The sequence below is a fragment of the Artibeus jamaicensis genome, unplaced genomic scaffold (genome assembly GCF_021234435.1).
Source record: "Artibeus jamaicensis isolate MK-2021 breed Jamaican fruit bat unplaced genomic scaffold, CSHL_Jam_final contig_1132, whole genome shotgun sequence".
Lineage (NCBI taxonomy): Eukaryota > Metazoa > Chordata > Mammalia > Chiroptera > Phyllostomidae > Artibeus > Artibeus jamaicensis.
This window is the reverse complement of record NW_026521221.1, coordinates 8,665,044-8,678,448: the sequence shown is the minus strand read 5'-3', so window position 1 is coordinate 8,678,448 and position 13,405 is coordinate 8,665,044. Positions and strand designations below refer to the sequence as shown.

General features: G+C 40.2%; 1 protein-coding gene across 3 annotated transcripts in view; it reads left to right on the top strand.

Annotated features, from left to right (window-relative positions):
- Positions 1–1,875: 1,875 nt before the first annotated feature.
- The window catches only part of ZNF106 (zinc finger protein 106), a 62,922-nt gene continuing 51,392 nt past the window's right edge, over positions 1,876–13,405 (top strand). For all 3 annotated transcript variants that reach the window (XM_037161832.2, XM_037161831.2, XM_037161830.2), the window contains exon 1: positions 1,876–2,023. The gene's annotated coding sequence lies outside the window, so the exon portion shown is untranslated. The remainder of the gene's footprint in view (positions 2,024–13,405) is intronic.

Genomic DNA, 13,405 nt, shown 5'->3' with positions numbered 1-13,405 from the left:
GGAGGGGTTGGGGGGAGAAGGAAAAGGGTATAAGAAGGATAGATGGTAATGGGGAAAATACAATTAAAAAAAGAAGAGAAATGATAGTTAGTGGTAAAGGATCTTGAAATGATAAGAGTAAAGGCAATCCAAAGCACTGCTGGGAAGAATGTCTTGGAAGAGAGATACCTCCTCAGTCATAAAGAGAGGAAGTATCTGTGTGCAAGTTTGTAGGTTTTGTAAGAGGAAGTTAAAGAAGTTCTCATTTGGTGACCTCTGTTTTCTCTGTGAAACTCTTGATTAAAAAAAAGAGGTTGGGAGTTTTAAGGGAAGTGGAGAAGATTTGGAATACTGTAGAAAATAATAGAGCAAGTTGGCCAGAGAAAAATAATAGGACTAGTAAACAGTGTTGAGGACCTGTATACAATCGGTAAAATGAACTCACTTGTTCTGCTCTCCTGTGTGGCTTTTTCAAGCAGTAGTCACTTTTTTGAGGTTAGAATTGGAGAAAATGTATGGTTGAGTTCATTTAGGGTTGCAATGGTTACTGATGAACAATGCTATGGTTCTTAACCAGGGACATTTTTGCCTTCTAGGGGACATTTGCCAATGTTTGGAGACATTTCTGATTGTTGAGATGATAGGAGTGGGCAGATGAGAGATGTAAGGGGGGCACTAGAAACATCTAGTGCCTAGGGATGCTGTTAAATGTCCTGCAATTCACAATACAGCGCAGAACTATCTCCACATTGTCAATAGTGCCAAGGTTGAGAAACCATGATCTAGGATTACCTTGATGTTCACCAACAGCTGACTGTGGTCTTCTATAAGCTTTCCCTTGGATTATGGCCCCAAGCTTATAGGTATAGCAGTTCTTCCACTGCATGTCTTTAAAAAGGAGAGTAGGTTGAGCAGCATACCTTAGGCCTCAAGTATTTCAAGGACTTGTGATGTCACAAATACAGAATTGGAATAGTTGTTTAACCCTCTAGAAGCAAATCTGGATTTACACATAGCTGGAGGGAGCTGCTTACTTTGAGGCACTGAAGGTCCTGTTAAACATAGATATAATTAGAGGCTCAATAATATAGGAGGAGTAACATTTCACACTATTATCAACTTTAATGTACTTTGGTTTATCCAACTAGTTTTAGTCACTAGTATCCAGTGGGAATCAATATAAGCTATGTTTAATAAAAATATAAACAATAAGTATTAATAAGACTATAATCATAGGATTTGGTTGTCCTATAAACATAAGATTGTCTACTCACCCAAAACTAGTAACACTCTGAGAAATAAGAAAATTTTAATTTTAACTCTGAGGAAATTGAAGTTCCATGAGAACTTGTTACTTTGTCCAAAGTCACAAATGAGTGCCTAGGTCAACATTTGAACTCAGGTCTGTCTGTTCTACAGGTTTTTTTAAACTTCCATTAAGCGTTAAATTTCCTGTTTTACAAGGAAGGGGAGGTTGGAAATTTAGCTGAAACCGTTGCCACTACCTAAAGGGAATGGTGGAGACTTAAGAAAAGAGTAAGAGCAAGAAGGAAGTCTATAAATACTGATAGGAAAGAGAATGAAAAAGTAGCCAGGGAGGCTGATCACAGGAGTGCCCGGTGCAGCGGGCTGTCTTCCACAAGCCAGGGTGCCTTTGAGCGTCTTCCGATCTTTAAAAAAAAAATTTGGTAATTTTTATTTATTATTTTTTTAATTTATTGAGTTTTAGAACGGGAGAGGGAGAGAGGGAGAAAGATTTTTTTGAGTAAAGCCTTTCCCTTGTGTCCGTTGTTCACTACCGCGTGTTCAAATAAAGCTAGATTGAGAAAACCACAGGGCAAAGAGGAAAAAAAAAAAAAAAGAGCGCGATGTTTGCTCTGTGCGCCTGCGCGCTGGCGGGGGCGTCGGCGGCGGTGGCGCCCGGCGGGGAGCGGGCTGGGAGTGGGTCGGGAGCGGGCCGCCGACCCGAGACGGAGGGGGCATCGGGAAGCTCCCTCGCCCAGGTGTCGGTGGCCTGATGGAGTAAGAGGGGTCGGCTGTGAGTGTGAGTATCTGGGGTCCGGGCTGCATTGAGGCCTATGGGAGCCCAAGGGTCCGGGGGTCTGCCCCTTAGGGAGGTTGGTGCTGCAGGACGCGGCCGGGTCTCTACTCCAGCGGGCTGCGGTGCCGGGGCAGCCTGGTCGTCCCCTGTTCAGGAGCCTGAGCGGGTTTACTGGCCAGAGGTGCCTCTGGCTTCAGGGTACAGATTCTTGCGGGGGCGTTCCACTGTTGCTTTCCGCCGCGGCAGATAACGTGGCTGCAGTTCCATGACCTTTAGGGAAGGCGGCTCACCTCCTTAGGCCCCAGGCGCGGCCCGTACTCCATACGTCCAAGTGCTTAAAGGTCTGTGGGTCTCAGGCCAGGGACACTTTTTGACCTCTCCTGACTGACAGCCTCTGTTCTTCCTCCTTCCCTTGTCTCTCCCTGTGGCGTGCGTCTTCATAATTGAATTATGGAGTGGTTACTATGTGTCCATTTAATATTTAGTCCGAGTCTCGGTGCATAATTATGGAGAGAATGCTTTGTATCCCATTGTCCCTTCAGTCTGCTTCATTTAATCGTTTTTGAGAGTCAGAATCATTTTTTGAAAGTCTGAGATTAAGTCATTTTGGAAAGTTTGAGATGTCTCTTAGCAACTTGCGACTGCCATATTAGTTAAGGGCAAAATTTTCTCCTTCCCAGCAATGAGTGCTTTGTTCACTATAATAGTTTATATATAATTAACTCAAGCCAAAATAACTTTTCAGCACTTAGTAAGAGACTCGTACTGTTCTGAACTCCATGGGAAACCTTAGAATTTGTTTTAAGCCCTGTTCTCAAGCTCGGTAGTAAATAAAACAATGGAAGATAATATTTAGATTAAACTTGGATTTATTGAGTACCTACCACATGTGGAAGATACACTTGGGTCTGCCAACATAACAGAAATGTCCACACCTGTAAGAATTTTTATGCGTTTATTTGAGGCAAACTGGCAACAATTACCAGGAAGCAAAACATCCATGGATTGAGAAATTGCTCAGGAAAAATAGTGGTTTTTCACCTTATTTTATACATTACAATCAAAGAAGACGTAATGGGGTTACATGAAATTCCCAGTCAGAGCACATGCATGGGTTGCAGGCCAGGTCCCCAGAAGAGGGTGTGTGAGGCAACCACATGTTGGTATTTCCCTTTCTTCCTACCTTTCCCTCTCTCTAAAAATAACTAAAATCTTAAAAAAAAAAAAACCCGATGCATTGAAATGCAAGAAAACATTTTTAAGAAGAAAAATAAATATGAATAATAAATGGCAGTACATACATATCTATCAGCAATTAATTTAAATAATGAAATCTTGCCATCTGCAACAAGGGTGAACCCAGAGGGTATTATGTTAAGTAAAACAAATAGAGGAAGACAAATGCCCCATGATTTCACTTATATGTGGAATCTAAAAAAAAAACCAAAACAAGCAGAATGGAAACACACTCCTAGATACAGAGAACATTTTGATGTTGCCAAATTTAAGGGGGTTGGGGGAATGGGTGCAAAATGCGAAAGGATTAAGAAGTACAAATTGGTAGCCCTGACTTGTGTGGATCAGTGGATTGGACAGTGTCCCTTGTACTGAAAGGTTGTCAGTTCAGTTCCTGGTAAGGGCAAATGCCCTGGGTGTTGGGGCCTGGTCCCTGGTTGGGACCATAGGAGAGATGACCAAATCTCTTTCTCTCTTTCTCCCTCCCATGCCCTCTCTTTAAAAAATAAAAATAAAAAATCTTTTAAAAAGTATGTATTATTGATTATGCTATTACAGTTGTCCCCCTTTTCTCTCTCCTTTATCCCCCTGCACCCCCTTCCTTCCAGCATTCCCCCCTCTTAGTTCATGTCCATGGGTTGTACATATAAGTTCTTTGGCTTCTCCATTTCCTATACTATTTTTTATCTTCCCCTGACTATTCTGTACCTACCACTTATGCTTCTTATTTCCTGTACCTTTTCTCCCATTCTTCCCCTGCCTCCTCACTGCTGATAACCCCCCATGTGAGCTCCATTTGTATGATTCTGTTCCTGTTATAGTGGTTTATTTAGTTTTTGTTTTTTAGATTCAATTGTTGATAGTTGTGAGTTTCTTGTCATTTTAGTGTTCATAGTTTTGATCATCTTTTTCTTAGATGAGTCTCTTTAACATTTCGTATAATAAAGGCTGGGTGAGTATGAACTCCTTTAACTTGACCTTATCTGAGAAGCACTTTATCTGACCTTCCACTCTAAATAATAGCTTTGCTGGATAGAGTAATTTCGGATGTAGGGCCTTGCCTTTCATGACTTTGAATACTTCTTTCCAGCCCCTTCTTGCCTGTAAGGTTTCTTTTGAGAAATCAGTTGATAGTCTTGTGGGAACTCCTTTGTAGGTAACTGTCTCTTTTTCTCTTGCTGCTTTTAAGATTCTCTCTCTTTATCTTTAATCTTGGGTAATTTAATTAAGATGTGTCTTGTTGTGTTCCTCCTTGGATCCAACTGCTTTGGGACTCTCTGAGTTTCCTGGACTTGCATGTCTAGTTTCATTGCTATATTGGGGAAATTCTTTATTATTTTTTCCAAATAAGCTTTCAAATTCTTGCTCTTCCTCTTCTCCTTCTACCACCCCTGTGATTCAGATTTTGGAACATTTAAAGTTGTCCAAGAGGTTCCTAAACCTCTCTTCATTTTGTTTGAATTTTTCTTTCTTCTGTTCCAGTTGAAAATTTATCCCTTCCTTCTCTTCCAAATCTTTGATTTGAGTCCCGGTTTCCTTCCCTTCACTATTGGTTCTCTGTATACTTTTCTTTATTTCACTTTGCATAGTCTTCACTTTTTCCTCCATTTTGTGACCATACTTGACCATTTCTGTGAGCATCCTGATTGATTATCAGTGTTTTGAACTCTGCATCTGATAGGTTGGCTATCTCTTCGTCACTTAGTTCTTTTTCTGGAGTTTTGATCTCTTATTTCATTTGAGCCATATTTGTTTATCTTGATGCACCTGTTACATTGTAAGGGGTGGAGCTTTAGGTATTGGCCAGGGCCAGGCAACCGGCAACCCACCTGTCTGCCAGGGCTGGTATATATTCTAGGACCCTGTGGCTCCCTCCAACAGACTCTCCTGTGAGACTGGGAGTTTCTCATGCTGCCACAACCCCTACAGGATTTTATAGCCAGACGTTTTGAGGCTTTAGTTTTCTAGAAGGGCTGGAACCCCGGATTGTGCAGTCACTCTTGCTCCCCACTTGTTCCTCCTGGCTTGTCCACACTTGAATGTGGGACCCTCTGGTCTGCCAGCTGCCGCCTTACCTGCTGGGTCAGTCACGTTGCTGCAGGTCCTCTCTGCTCCAGCTGCCTGTCCTGCCCCCCTCCTACAAGTCTGGATGAATGTTTCTTCTTTAACTCCTTGGTTGTTGGACTTCCATACAGTTCGATTTTCTGGCAGTTTTGGTTGGTTTTTGTTTTTAAATTAGTTGTTATCCTTCTTTTTGGTTGTGTGAGGAAGCAAAGCATATCTGTCTACTCCTTCATCTTGGGCTGAAGCCCTAAATTTAAAAAATCTTTAAAAAAGTTTGGTAGAGTTGATGAAGTAGAGTAGATGAAGTAATCAGAGATTTGGAGATATGCAGACAACACTCAGAATAGCAACAAGAAGAAAGAATTGAAAAACTTGAGGAGGAATGGTCATGGGGATGTAAAGTACAGAATAGGGAATATAGTTAATATACTGTATGGTGTCAATGGGTAGTAGATTTATCAGGGCGATAACTTAGTAAGTTATATGATGCCTAATCATTGGGTTGTACACCTGAAACTAATGTATTGTATACCAAATGTTACTGAAAAGTAAAAATTATTTAAAGCCAATTAGATAAAATAAAAACAAAGTAGAAGTGAAAAAAACGTTATAAGACTCTAGCAACCTAAAATGATGCAGTTGATGTGAGCTCTAAACCAGATTGCTGGATATAAATTCTGCTCTGCTGTTTACAAGGTCTGTGTTCGAGGGCACATCAGTCAACTATCCTGCACATTAGTTTCCTTGTATATTAAATGAACATAATAAGACTTGATTTCCTAGGTTGAAAGAGTTGATTTGATTAAATGAATTTATATATGTAAAGCTTTTAGAATAGCGTCTGATGATGTGTTACGTAAGTATAGGCTGTTATAATTTAAATCTTAAAAGAATTTTTTCATTTAAGGTGTCCATGAAAGTAACTGCAAAACAACCATTATAACAACTCCTTTAAGAAATGTGGGACGATAAAACCAAACATTTTTTGTGGTTATTTGGCTCATAAAGGAACATGATTTTTAAAAAAAGTGAGGCGGTTCTCTGTGTGTTAATAATGAGTGGTCTCTAAGATATAGTAAGTGGGAAAACAAGAGGGTGTACAACTACTGGTGGTTCTGAAAAGTACATATGTATTTGCATATATATGCATAGAATATTTCGGAAAGAATATATAAACTGTTAACAGTGGCTGGAGGTGGCTGGGAAACAGGAGTAGAAGGAGAGTAATTTTCTCTGTAAGCTTCTAAACTTTTTTTTAGCATGGAAACTAAACTCAGAAAAGTGGAGGAAATACCATATTGAACCCCTGTAAATAGGTCACTCAGATTTTAAAGTCTATTAATATTTCGTTCTCTTTGCCTTTATTCCTGACTGTGGGGTAAATGGAGTCAGTCAGGCTCCCTCATTGGGCCTGATAAGCAGTATTCCCATAAGCGTGGGAATGGGCCCACATGCACGGAATCATGCTTTGTTATGTAATATCTTGGCACCTTGTGGGCTTTGTGTGCATTCAGTGTATAAGGGGGTTGGGACTTCTCTTGGTGCAACAGTCGGATTACAGCATGAGTGGACCACCCCACCCCAGGATAAAGGCATGTCAGGCATTCCCACCGCTCCGTGTATGTTCTTCCGTCTGCCCAAATCCTGTGCAAACCTGTCTGGCCTTGAATGCTTGTAAGACACTGACATTTCATCTCGAGTACTTTATATATGTATCTGATTAAAATAACATTTTCTGCATGATTCAATATCATAATCCCTGAATAATTCCTCTACATTACCTAATAGCCAACCCTTAAAATTTTTCACAGTGTGTCCCTCTTTTTCAACTATTTTTATTTGATTTCCAGTTAAATCTATTCATTGCACTTGGGTTATGTCTCAAAGTCTTTTAAAGTCTAGAATAGTTAATTTTTTTTCTCTTTTCTCCTTTCTCCTTTTTGCAACATGACTGGTTGAAGAGACCTGGTTAGTTATCTGGATTTATCTGATTGATTCCTAACTATATCATTTAATTTGTTAATATGAAGTAGAAGATAGAGCTAAATACTTAACTAGATTCAGGTCCAACGTTTTGGGGACGATGTCATAGGCCGTGCTGCACACACTGGTTTTTCTCCAGTAGTGATGCTGCAGGCGATTGTCGGGTTCAGGTGGTAAGTCTGAGTCTGCACCCTCCATTAGGATGTTGCATTTCTCCCTTGAAATAAGTGTAAGCCATTTTGTAGCTTTTAAATTTTAAAACAACTAGTATTACCCAATCAAAATATAATTACCTTTAAAAAGACAGAGGTCACTGCAAGAAATTGCTACTGCTGCTTTTTTTAAAAAATATTTAAACTAAATCTCTGAAAAATGAGTATTCTCATTAAAAATTTTTTTTTTAATTTTATTTATTTATTTTTAGAGAAGGTAAGGGAGGAGGAAAGAGGGAGAAAAACATTGATGTCCAAGAGAAGCATCAGTGGGTTGTGTGGTCTTGCACACCCCCAACCGGGGACCTGATCTGCATCCCAGGCATGTATTCTGATCAGAATCAAACTGATGACCATTCAGTTTGCTGGAAGACACCCAACCCACTGAGCCACACCAGTCAGGGCTATTCTTATTTTACAAAAGAGGAGTTTGATGTTTGGAGAGATTAAAATTTACTCCAATTTGGTAGACTTCTTGAGTGTTTTTTGTTTAATTCCATTGTCATGCTTTTTTCCACCGTATTTATAAAGTATAAACTGGTATATAAATGTAAAATTGTTCTGTAAGTTTGTCCTTCTTTGTATCTTTTTGAATAGGTAATCAGTATCTAATGACATCAGATTTTCTGGATTACTATTAAATCGTGTAGATCTATGTAGACCATAGTATATAATGGGCCATTCTGAAAGTTCAGAATGTGTGAAAGCCAAACTTATTGGTGCTTTCTGAAGCTCCAGAAAAGCTCTGTACATGGAACCATATGTAGTCTTGGTTCTTAGGCATAAAGTTTTTGTTTAAAAAAAACATAATTAAAAAAAATTAAAGAATATATGTATATTATAGCTTAAATTTTGGGAAATACAGAGGGTCTACAGTGAAAAGTAAATCCCTGAATGCCAGACCCTCCATTCCTTCCCCAGAGGCAGTGACTGTCAACCAGGCTCTTGGCTGTGTGTGTGTGTGTGTGTGATCTGTGTAAATTACGACGTTCAAGTATAGAAGTGTCTTAGTAGTATAACCTAAATTGATACCAGTTGTTACATTTTAGTTTTTATTGTTTCTGTTTCAAACGTCTTGCTAATTTGTATTTATTCATTCTACAAATGTTGAATACCTTCTTTATACCAGAGGGTGTGTCAGGTAGTAGGAAGAAAATGATGAACAAGGTAGATGTTCCTGCTGGCTGTCATGGAGCTTACACTCTACTGGGAGAGGTAGTCATTAAGCAAATAATTATACTGATAACCAAATATAGCAAAGATTTAATACCTGCTCTGTGTAAAATACTTTATATGGATTTTCTAATTCCTCATTACAGCCCTGTGACATTGATACTGATACTATTTTTATTTTATAAATATGGAAACTGAAGCACAGAAGATTAATTACTTGCTCAAGACACACAGATAGTAAATGGATAGAGCCCAGTCTTAAACACAGGCTATCTGGCTGCATGGATTTTGCTCTCTTCCTTTACTCTAATGCAGTAGTTTTCGATGAGTTTAGGATCATCCCCCGGGAAGGTTTGGGAATTTATGGGCATGTTTTTTGGTTTCAAAATAATTGGGAGGGTGACACAGACTTCAGTGGATGAAGATCAGGAATGTTAGACTTCAGGCCATGTAAGAACAGTCCTGTACAGTAAAAAATTGTTCCACATCTTGCTCTGCTCTCAGATGTCCTTGAGGATGTTCATGTAGGTTAAAAAACAACAACAACAAACTCTTTATGATTATCTGAGCCTAGAACCAAATTGATTTTACATATAAACACATAGTATTTTTGGCAGAGAGCATAGTTATCGCATAGATCAAGAGACTATGCTTCCTTTGTCTCAGAAAGTTTGTCAAGGGTTGGCCACTGTTTTGGAAAATTGTATCACAGCAGTGGTATTCAGGTGTTTTTATCAATAATATGACACACTTATATCAGCTTGTAGTGGTCATTCACAGTCTTATCTAATATCTTATCTTACCCACGCATTTGTGTGGAAATACAGGTATTTTATGATAAATTGCTTTTCATTTTTATTATAGTTAGCACATTATATTGACATTTAAATTTTTACATGTGGTAATTTACAGTAGCCCTGAATTTCACTTCAGGAAGGCAAAGGAGTTATTACAAAATATTTATAATAAAAGGAAGGTACAAAAATATCTTTAAAGAAAAAATTATGTGGTGACAGTTGGGGAAACTGGCTGATGAGCACACTGTGAATTATAATAATCCCCCATTTATGTGTAAATTCAGATACCCATATACTATTTTAAGAAAAAAGGGTATTGGGTTTGGTGTAGTTACGAACTGCTGCTCTACTGCCTGCCTCAGAAATAGTCATACTTGTGGTAAGTGGTATAAAGAAGTTACAAGATTTTAGGAGAGTAGTGTACAGTGAGGGAACATGACCGAGTCTGCGAGCTCAGGGAGTGATTCCCTAGGCGACTGGCATTCGGATTGAGATCTTCAGGGTAAGCAGATATCTAGATGAAAAGGGGTAAGGGCATTCCAGGGGGAGGGCGCAGCATGTGAACAGCCCTGTGAGGATCACAGTTGATGGGAAGAACTAAGAATGCCATTGCATCTGGTGCACAGAGATGTAGGGGGACAATAGCTCAACGCAGTGCAGTGCACATTAGCAGGATCGTATCAAGTAGGCCTTATAAGACTTGTTAAATATTTTGATTTCTATCTTAAATAGTTGGATGACATTGAAGGGCTTTAAAATTGAGGGACTGAGGTATAAAACGTAAAAATGTGTGAAAAGGAAATGTGTGGGGAAAATGTGTTTTCAGTGTATACTGTAGGGAATCATAAAAGTACACATTTCACTTTGTAGAAGGCTGAGCCATCTTGTTAAGGACAGCTGCCACTCAAGACTCACTCCAACCCCAGCAGACTTGTCACTCTGCCTAGTCTTCCTTGGTCAGCCCACCTGTTTCAACATTACCTGGAACTATTCAGTCAGGCTGAAGACTCTCAGAAGTGTAAGCATGGAGTCTAATTCTGGTCATGGCTGAATAAGCTCCTACTGGCAAGACCCTCCTGCAGAAAACAATTATTAAATCTGGACAGGTGGACGTAAAACAACTGAAGTGGCTTGAGAGTGACCGAAAGCAAGCAGATTCTGGAAGGGAATTGACACTTGAGGAACAGAACTACATGGGGTGATTTCTCATTTTCATAGTCTCAATCTGTGCCAGGTACAGAGTAGTTAAAATCCTGATAGAAAACTTCCTGTCTCTGTGGCCTAAGGAACCAAAAGATAAAGCTCAAGGCAATCACAGTTGTTGGAAAGAAAGAGAAGATTCCTGGAAAATAGAGAAGCATCAAACTCTGTGAATGAACTGTGCCCGTATGTTGGCAGACTGTTGAACTATGCATGTGTGGAGGAGAATTCAAGAAGCCCAGCTATAGAAAAAAGAACTGGGTTGAGATCTCATCTGCCTAAGAAAGTGTTTGCAGTTTGAGCCAACCAATGTACATACCTAGTAAAATAAAAGTAAAAATCAGCCCTGGCTGGTGTGGCTTAGTAGATTGAGGCTGGCTTGCAAACCAAAAGGTTGCAGGTTCGATTCCTAGTCAGGGCACATGCCTGGGTTGTGTGCCAGGTTACCAGTGAGTGCATGCAAGAGGCAACCAATTGATGTTTCTCCCTCTCTTCCCCTCTCTCTAAAAAGTAAATAAAATCTTCAAAAAAAAAATCAACACTTACAAAGAATACAAAGGACTCCAGAGCCTCCACAATATAAAATTTACAACATCCAGGATATATATCCAAAATTGTTCATATATAAAATATCAGGAAAATGTAACCTAGTCTCAAGTTAAAAGAATCTACAGAGCCCTGATTGGTGTGGCTCAGTGACTTGGGCATCATTCTGCAAAGTGAAAGGTCACCAGTTGTATTCCCAGTCAGGGCACTTGCCTGGGTTGTGGGTGCATGAGAGTCAACCAGTCGCTGTTTCTCTTGCACATCCATTTTCCTTTCCTCTTTCTCCCTCCTATTCATTTTGTCTAAAAAAAATAAATAAAATCTTTAAAAAGAGAGAGAGAATCTACAGAGACTGACCCTAAAATACTCAAATGGGATTAGCAGGAAAAAACTTTAAACTTTTATAACTGTGTATTAGTAAAGGAAAAGGAAATGATGCAAAGGAAAATATTCTGGTAAAGAATGAGTATGAAAGAAGAATAACAAGGAAAAAAAGAATAAGATTAAGAAATTACCAAATCAGTGTTTTAGAACTGAAAAATACGATATTGGAAATAAAATGAACTGGACGGGCCAAATAGCAGAATGTAGGTGACCAAGGAATGAATACATGAGATATAGGTAGGAACTGTTCAATATGAGGAATAGGAAAAGGGTAGGAGGAAAAAAGGAGCAGATGTTCAAGGACCTGGAGATAATATTAAAAAATCCCCGTGGCTGGTGTAGCTCGGTGGATTGAGCGCAGGCCTGTGAACCAGAGGATCGCGGTTCGATTCCAAGTCAGGGCACATGCCTGGGTTGCAGGCCAGTTCCCAGCAGGGGCCACACAAGAGGCAACCATACATTGATATTTCTCTCCCTCTCTCCTTCCCTTCTCGTCTAAAGATAAATAAACAAAATCCTTAAAAAAAAATCCAACACTTGTAATTGGTGTCTTAGAAGGAGAAGATAAAGAAGAGGGCAGAAAAATATACTTGAAAGTGGCTGAAATTTGGACTTCTGGCCAAGATGGAGGTGTAGGTGGAAACACTGCTTCCCCCCACAGGCAAAATTAAGGACAACAAAGATTTAGAAACAAAAACACAACCAGAACAGAAATAAAATTGAACTGTGCTGAAGTCTGACAACAACGAACCATTCATCCAGGCTGGTAAGAAGGGTGGAGTTGGCGGCCATCAGTGAGGGGTTACCGCAGGAAAAAGCGGCGGTTGGCAGAACTGGGTGCAGGGAGGAAGCGAGCAGACCCAGTGAGGGCGTAAGTCGGTTGACTGACTGCAGACACACATTCTCGTGAAGGTGAACCAGGCAAAAAAAAGAGCAGTGAGACCGACCACGCAACCCAGGGCCCCAGCGCTGGGAAATAAAGCCTAAAAGCACAGACTGAAAAAACTCGCAGGGGGTTGAGGTGCCGGGAGAGACTCCCAGCCTCACAGGAGAGTTTGTTGGAGAGACCCACAGAATCCTAGAACGTACACAAGCTCACCCACCCGGGAACCAGCACCAGAAGTGCCCAATTTGCTTGTGGGAAGCCGCAGAGGGGACTGAAATCCAAGGGAGTGGAGCAAGCGCCATTGTTTCCTTTCTGACCCCGCCCCAACATACAGTGTCACAACCCAGCAACTGGTGAACACCTACGGTTCCGCCCCTCATAACAGGCGCAACCAGACAAAAAAAAGTATGGCTCAAACAGAAGAACAAATTGGAGCCCCAGAGCCAGTACTTTTAAATGACCAAGAGATAGCCAACCTGTCAGATGCACAGTTCAAAAACACTGGTGATCAGGATGCTCACAGAACTGCTTGATTTTGGTCGCAAATTAGATGAAAAATGAAGGCTACACTAAATGAAATGAAGGAAAATGCACAGGGAACCAATAGTGATGGAAAGAAAACTAGGACTCAAATCAATGGAGTGGACCAGAAGGAAGGAAGAAAACAACCAAACAGAAAAGAATGAAGAAACATGAGGAGAGGCTTAGGAACCTCCAGGACACCTTTAAACGCTCTAACATCCAAATTATAGGGATACCAAAGGGAAAGAGGAAGAGCAAGTGGAAAACTTATTTGAACAAATAATAAAGAAGAACTTCCCCAATCTGGAAAAGGAAATAGACTTCTAGGAAATCCAGGAAGCTCAGAGTTCCAAAGGAGGTGAACCCAAGGAGGAACACACCA